Below are 7,558 nucleotides of genomic sequence, written 5' to 3' on the forward strand. Positions count from 1 at the left end.
CTCATTCCTTTCTTTCTTTATTCCTTCTTATTTGTTTAGCTGTCTTTATCTCTTTGTGTTTGTTCTTCTCTCTATCCTCTCTCTCTCTCTCTCTCCCTTCTGTTTCCTCCTCTCCCTTCCCTCTCCTCCTCTCCCTTTCCTCTCCTCCATTCCTTTCTTCCTTCATTCCTCCTTATTTGTTTAGCTGTCTTTATCTGTTTGTATTTGTCCTTCTCCCTCTCTCTCTCTCTCCCTTCCCTCTCCTCCATTCCATTCTTCCTTCACTTTCCTCTCCTTTTCTTTCCCCCCTTTCGTATCCTACTTCCCTTTCCCTCTCTTCTCCTGTCTCCATTCAGTAGCCTTCCTCTTTCCCTCTCCTTCCCTCTTTCCCTTCATTCCTTTCTCCTCCCTTTCTATCTCCCTTCACTCCCCTCTTCCTGCCCATTTAACCTTTCCTCCCTTCTTTCTCCCTCTCCCTTCCCATCCCCCTTCACTCCCTCTCCTTTCAACTTACCTCACAAAAGCAACGCATGACCGATAGGAATCTTAACGCGCGCACAGGAAGATAACTCACCAAGATTACAGGAGAGTCTTGCGTTGTACAGCCGGTAAAAAAAGTATCTTCATGGCTAACTTGTATCTAGGGTAGGAAATGTGTGTTCTAGGGTTAAAATGGTTGTCTAAATGGTGGAACTGTTTTTTTTTTTTTAGAAAGGAAATGACTACTGGGCGTCAAACTGGTCCCATGTCACACACACACACACACACACACACACACACACACACACACTCTCACACTCACACTCTCTCTCTCTCTCTCTCTCTCTCTCTCTCTCTCTCTCTCTCTCTCTCTCTCTCTCTCTCTCTCTCTCTCTCTCTCTCTCTCTCTCTCTCTCTCTCTACCTGGGCAATACTATATGTTTACCTTTTGGTCTCGTCGCTAATTAGAAGGTCGTGTTCGGGAAGCCACAGGTATGCTCAGGTGTGGAGAGCAGGTGTGGAGGGCAATTACACGTATTCTCAGGTGTTGAAACGTGACTTAGGTGTAGGTGTGGGAAGCTGACACATATGGAGGGCAGGTTTGTTGAGGTGTGAATTTCAGGTGTAGGTTTGTGAGCAGGTGTGTATAGGTGATTGGCAGGTGTGGAGTTATATATGTGGAGAGAACCAGGTGGAATTAGAACCTTTACCGGGGCAGGATGGAGTACACTAACACCAGACAGAGAACCAGGTGGAGAGATGGAATTATAACCTTTACCGGGGCAGGATGGAGTACACTAACACCAGACAGAGAACCAGGTGGGGAGATGGAATTAGAACCTTTACCGGGGCAGGATGGGGTACACTAACACCAGACAGAGAACCAGGTGGAGAGATGGCATTATAACCTCTACCGGGGCAGGATGGAGCACACTAACACCAGACAGAGAACCAGGTGGAGAGATGGAATTAGAACCTTTACCGGGGCAGGATGGAGTTCACTAACACCAGACAGAGAGCCAGGTGGGGAGATGGAATTAGAACCTTTACCGGGGCAGGATGGAGTGCACTAACACCAGACAGAGAGAACCAGGTGAAGAGATGGAATTAGAACCTTTACTGGGGCAGGATAGAGTACACTAACATCAGACAGAGAACCAGGTGAAGAGATGGAATTAGAACCTTTACTGGGGCAGGATAGAGTACACTAACATCAGACAGAGAACCAGGTGGAGAGATGGAATTAGAACCTTTACCGGGGCAGGATGGAGTACACTAACACCAGACAGAGAACCAGGTGGGGAGATGGAATTATAACCTTTACCGGGGCAGGATGGAGTACACTAACACCAGACAGAGGACCAGGTGGGGAGATGATAGGAAAGAGTAACAATGAATGATGATGATAATGGTGATGATAATTGTGATATGCTTGGTAAATGTCAACACCAATGGAGCGTTACGAAAAGGCGTGGGAACAGAATGAAGTGGTGGTGATGGTGGTGGTGCTGGTGATGAAAAAAAAGCTAGAGGGCGTAATAATGGCGTTGAGTAATGGTAGTAGTAGTAGTAGTAGTAGTAGTAGTAGTAGTAGTAATAGTAGTGGTGGTGGTCGGTCAGTGGCGGTGGTTAAGAAGGTAAAATTATACAAAAAAGTGGACTCGGTGACCTGGTAAGCAAGAGAGAGAGAGAGAGAGAGAGAGAGAGAGAGATTACATATTTTCACTGGCCAGGAAAGAAAGTTCGTAAGGGGGTTGGGGGGGTAAGGAGGAAGGAAGGTGGTGAAAGCACACACACACACACACACACACACACACACACACACACACGTAACGCACTCCACCCACAAAATAAGTAAAAAAAAAGAAAAAACGTCAAGTACAAAAAAATAACTCTGTTTTTTAAAAGAACTAAAAGATTTTGTGATTTTGAGAAGAAAGCCAAGAGAGAGAGAGAGAGAGAGAGAGAGAGAGAGAGAGAGAGAGAGAGAGAGACGATATATTTGTAATCTTCTCCAAATATATTCTCATTTTCTGTCATGTTCTGCTTGTTTTCTTCTTCTTCTTCTTCTTCTTCTTCTTCCCCTTCTTCTTCTTCTTCTTCTTCTTCTTCTTCTTCTTCTTCTTCTTCTTCTTCTTCTTCTTCTTCTTATCTTCTTCATCTCTCGTGTTTTCAGTTTATCTTTTTAGTCGTTCCAATTATTTTCGTTATTTTTATTAGTCTCCCTTTTATCTTTACCATCCTTTCCCTATTTACGTATTCCTTTATTTTTCTCTATCTAATTATTCATGTTCTTCTTCTGTTTATCCTCTTTTATCTTTCTATTTCCATCTTTCGTCATTTTTTTGTTTTCATTTATATTTATTTTTGTATATTTTAACTTTTCTATTTTTTGCTATTTTATTTACGTTTATTTTTTATCTTTTTATTTTCATTTTTCGTCATTTTTGTTTCATTTATATATATTTTCGTATATTTTAACTTTTCTTTTTCTTGCTATTCTCTATTTACGTCAATCTCATCAATCATCCTTTTATCTTATCTTTTGCTTCGACGCCACATGACCAAAATCGCCAAGACCAAACGTTCCAATAATCACCTGTGTAACGTTTTTGCTTAATGGCGTATGTGTCCTTTCAGTCGTCCTCTTTAGTTCCGTAGTTTCTGTTTTCCTTTATATATATCCTTCACTTCTCCACTATTTGATCTTCCATTCTTTTCCTCATCTTTTGTTTACGTTTTCGCTTCGTCGGCGTCGCGTGGAAATGGATTCTTTGGCTCAATTGCAGTCGTTCAGTGAGGCGGTAAAATTAGACCATCGTGTTAAGCCGTAAGTCATGTTAAACTGAGTGTGGAAATAGTTATAGTAGTGGTAGTAGTAGTAGTAGTGGTAGTGGTGATGGTGGTAGTAGTAGTAGTAGTAGTAGTAGTAGTAGTAGTAGTAGTCGAGCAATCTCTTCCTTTTTTCTTTTTCTCTATCTACCTTAATCTCCCTCTTCTCCCTTCCTCCTGAACCCCTACTGAACCCTCCTTTCTATACCTGTCTCTCCCTCCCTTCTCTCTCTCTCTCGTCTCTGGGTCTCTCTCTCTCCCGAATCCCACTCCCTCGGACCCTCGACCACCTCAGTCTCACTCCAGCGTTCGTGAGGGGAGGATGTGCTCGCGTGTTGCTCCTCGGTTGCGTCTTATCCCAAGGTGTTATAGATGGAGCAGAACGTGTTATCATACCATGTGGAACTGTGCTTAACGTGTTACTGTGTTCGTGGGGAAATGTGGAGGTGTGGCAGTGCTGTGGAATGCGTTTTTTTGTGTGTGTGGTATGAAGGGGTATGCCAGCGGGTGTGTGTGTGTGTGTGTGTGTGTGTGTGTGTGTTGAGACGTGACTGGTTTGGTAAATATAAGGAAGGAAGGAAGGAAAAGGTGATTGACACGTTGAGAATAAGGAAGGAAGGGGAGGAAGAAAGGAAGAAAGAAAAAAAGAAAAAGAAAAAAAGAAAGGAAGGAAGAAAGAAAGGAAGAATAGCCATAAGAGAAGAAGGAAAGGGAATAACCAGGATAAATAAAGAAAGGAAAGAATAAGATAACAAAAATAAGAAACAAGATTAAAAGAAAGTCGAAGAAATGACTTACAGAAAAAGAAAGGAAAACGAATTTAGGAGAAAGAAAATGCAAATAAGAAATAAATTATCGAAAGGAATAAGAAGGAAAGGAAAGAAAAATAAGATAATGAACAGAAGAAAGATAACGTTAGAGAGAGAGAGAGAGAGAGAGAAACATAAAAGTTTGTCAGAAAATATAAAAAAAGGGAGAAATTCGCCAAAGAAGATAAAATGCGATAGAGAACGAGAGGAGAAAGGATAGGAAATGATATAGACGATAGCGAATGAAGGAATAGAGGAAGATATTAAAGTTTGTTATGGAGTTAAAAAGCAAGGACAGGATGCATCAGAAAGAATAAGAAATAACATGAATGGGAACAGAAAGAATACAGGATACATTAGAAAAAACAAAAAGAATAGATTAGTAAAATGATCAATAGGAGATAGAGAAATTAGAGAAGAGGAAATTGTCGAAGAAGTTAGGGAGGAGGTACAGGAGGGAGAGAAGTTCAGCAGTGGAGAGAAAAAAAAGTGGTTAGAGGTGGAGGAAAGAGAAGTTAGAGGTGGAGGGAAGTGGAGAGACGATGTTAGAAGTGGAGGAAAGGATGGAGGAGTGGAGGGAAGAGGAGGAAAAATACCTTAGTTTAGAAGTGGAGAGAAAAAGTGGTTAGAGGTGGAGGAAAGAGAAGTTAGAGGTGGAGGGAAGTGGAGAGACGATGTTAGAAGTGGAGGGAAGGATGGAGGAGTGGAGCAAAGAGGTGGAGGGAAGATGAGGGACAGTGTTAGAAGCGAAGAAGGGGAGAGGAGAGAAGAATGGAGGGGTGGAGGAAAGAGGTGGAGGAGGGAAGTGGAAGGAAGTGGACGTGTTAGACTTGTTCTTGTTAATGTTTGTGGCCGCTTATAATGTGATACTCCTCCTCCTCCTCCTCCTCCTCCTCTTCTTCTTCTTCTTCTTCTTCTTCTTCTTCTTCTTCTTCTTCTTCTTCTTTATTTATCCTATCTCCTTATCTCCTCCTCCTCTTCTTCTTCTTCTTCTTCTTTATTTATCCTATCCTTCTTATCTCCTCCTCTTCTTCTTCTTCTTCTTCTTCTTCTTCTTCTTCTTCTTCTTTATTTATCCTATCCTCCTTCTTATCTCCTCCTCCTCTTCTTCTTCTTCTTCTTCTTCTTCTTTATTTGTCCTATCTCCTCCTTATCTCTTCTTCTTCTTCTTCTTCTTCTTTATTTGTCCTATCTCCTTCTTATCTCCTCTTCTTCTTCTTCTTCTTCTTCTTCTTCTTCTTCTTCTTCTTCTTCTTCTTCTTTATTTGTCCTATCTCCTCCTTCTTATCTCCTCCTCCTCTTCCTCTTCCTCCTCCTCTTCCTCCTCTTGCCTCAATAATGACGGACGTTCGTGTTTGTTTATCTGTGTGTGTGTGTGTGTGTGTGTGTGTGTGTGTGTGTGTGTGTGTGTGTGTGTGTTCCCCTGGCCGCCATCTTAACCCTGAGGAATGTGTGTGTGTGTGTGTGTGTCCTCCTCCTCTTTTTCTCCTCCTCCTCCTCCTCCTCCTCTTTTTCTCTTCTTCCTCCTCCTCCTCCTCCTCTTTTTCTCCTCCTCCTCCTCCTCCCCTTTTTCTCCTGCTCCTCCTCCTCTTTTAGGTGATTTCAATGCATCCTTTGCTGTAATCCTTCCTTCCTTCCTTCCTTTCTTTCTTTCTTTCTTTCTTTCTTTCTTCCTTCCTTCCTTTGTTCCTTCCTTTCTTTCTTTCTTTCTTTCTTTCTTCCTTTCTTTCTTCCTTCTCCTTGTTTCTCCTTCAATATCTTCTTTCTTTTTCTTTCCCCTTTCTCCTCCTCCTCCTTTTTTATCCTCTCTCTCTCTCCCACCCTCTTTCTTTTCCTCCAGTCCTTTTTTTCCCTTCCTTCCTTCCTTCCTTCCTTCCTTCCTTCCTTCCTTCGTATCCTTTACATTAATTTCGCTTCTTGTTTCCTTTTTTTTCCTTTTTTTCTTCCTTTTTTTTTTCTTTGCATCCTGTCTTCTCGTGTTGGTGTGTCCCGTTAGACGCTGCTCTCTCTCTCTCTCTCTCTCTCTCTCTCTCTCTCTCTCTCTCTCTCTCTCTCTCTCTCTCTCTCTGACTCACCTCTCCTTACATAATTAAATCTAGCTTCACAGGTGACTGACTCTGCTTGTTTGGGTCTCTCTCTCTCTCTCTCTCTCTCTCTCTCTGGCTCTGGTGTGGGAGTGTGTGTGTGTGTGTGTGTGTGTGTGTGTGTGTGTGTGTGTGTGTGTGTGTGTGTGTGTTTACCTGTTCGCATTTTTCTCTCTTACCTGTTGTTTGCTAACGGGAGGGGCAGGTGTGTGTGTGTGTGTGTGTGTGTGTGTGTGTGTGTGTGTGTGTGTGTGTGTGTGTGTGTGTGTCACCTCACTTCTTGGTTGTCATATATTTCCTTTCTTCTTCTTCCTCTTCCTCTTCCCCTTCTTCTTCCTCTTCTTTCTCTTCTATTTTCTCTTCTTCATATCCACACACACCAAAAAATCCTTATGGTCTACCGTCGTGTGTGTGTGTGTGTGTGTGTGTGTGTGTGTGTGTGTGTGTGTGTGTGTGTGTGTGTGTGTGACAATATAGTAAAACAAACTTACAATATAGTATAAGTAAAAAAAAAATAGTATATATATTAAAAAAAAAAATCCCCGATTCATATTTGCAGTTATTTAAAAGGCAGGTAAAGAAAGACAACGAGGCGTGTGTGATTGAAAACGAAATAAAGAAAAAGTCAGGCAAAGAAAACGATGATAATGCGATAATAGATCAAATAAAGACGAAGAAAAATACAGAAATGTTAACAATAAACGAGAAATAAAATAAGACAGGAAACGGAGGAAAGAGGAAAAGAGAAGAAGAAGAAAACCAAAAATAAAAGAGAAAGAAAATAATAGACAAAAAAAAAACGAGAAAAAGGTTGAAAAAAAAGAAAAGTTAAAATTAAACGAGAAATAAAATAAGACAGGAAACGGAGGAAAGAGGAAAAGAGAAGAAGAAGAAAAGCAAAAATAAAAGAGAAAGAAAATAATAGACAAAAAAAACGAGAAAAAACTTGAAAAAATGAAAAGTTAAAATTAAACGAGAAATTAAGAAGACAGGAAACGGAGCGAAGAGGAAAGAGGAATAAACGAAGAAAAAGAAGAAGAAAAGCAAAAAAATAACAAAAGAGATAGAAAATAATAGACGAAAAAAAAAACGAGAAAAAGGTTGAAAAAAAAAGAAAAGTTAAAATTAAACGAGAAATAAAGAAGACAGAAAACACCGAAGAGGAAAAAGGAATAAACGAAGAAAAAGAAGAAAAGCAAAAAAAATAACAAAAGATAAAGAAAATAATAGACAAGAAAAAACGAGAAAAAAAGATTAAAGAAAAAATAATTGGAAGAAGTTAGAAAGAAAGAGAATAGAAAGAAGAATGAGATAGAAAGGAATAAATATAATAAAAAGTGAGAAAGAAAGAAAATAAAGAAAATAATACAAAAG

General features: G+C 40.4%; 1 protein-coding gene across 2 annotated transcripts in view; it reads left to right on the forward strand.

Annotated features, from left to right (window-relative positions):
• LOC126995177 (protein brunelleschi-like) overlaps positions 1-7,558 on the forward strand; it is a 48,403-nt gene that overhangs the window by 6,213 nt on the left and 34,632 nt on the right. Inside the window, exon 1 of one of the 2 annotated variants that reach the window (XM_050854480.1) lies at positions 7,020-7,558. This exon is cut by the window's right edge and continues 794 nt beyond it. The exons of the other annotated variant lie outside the window; for it this stretch is intronic. The gene's annotated coding sequence lies outside the window, so the exon portion shown is untranslated. Of the gene's footprint in view, positions 1-7,019 lie in introns of those variants that run through there. 2 annotated transcript variants of the gene reach the window in all.

This window comes from Eriocheir sinensis, chromosome 7 (assembly GCF_024679095.1).
Source record: "Eriocheir sinensis breed Jianghai 21 chromosome 7, ASM2467909v1, whole genome shotgun sequence".
NCBI lineage: Eukaryota > Metazoa > Arthropoda > Malacostraca > Decapoda > Varunidae > Eriocheir > Eriocheir sinensis.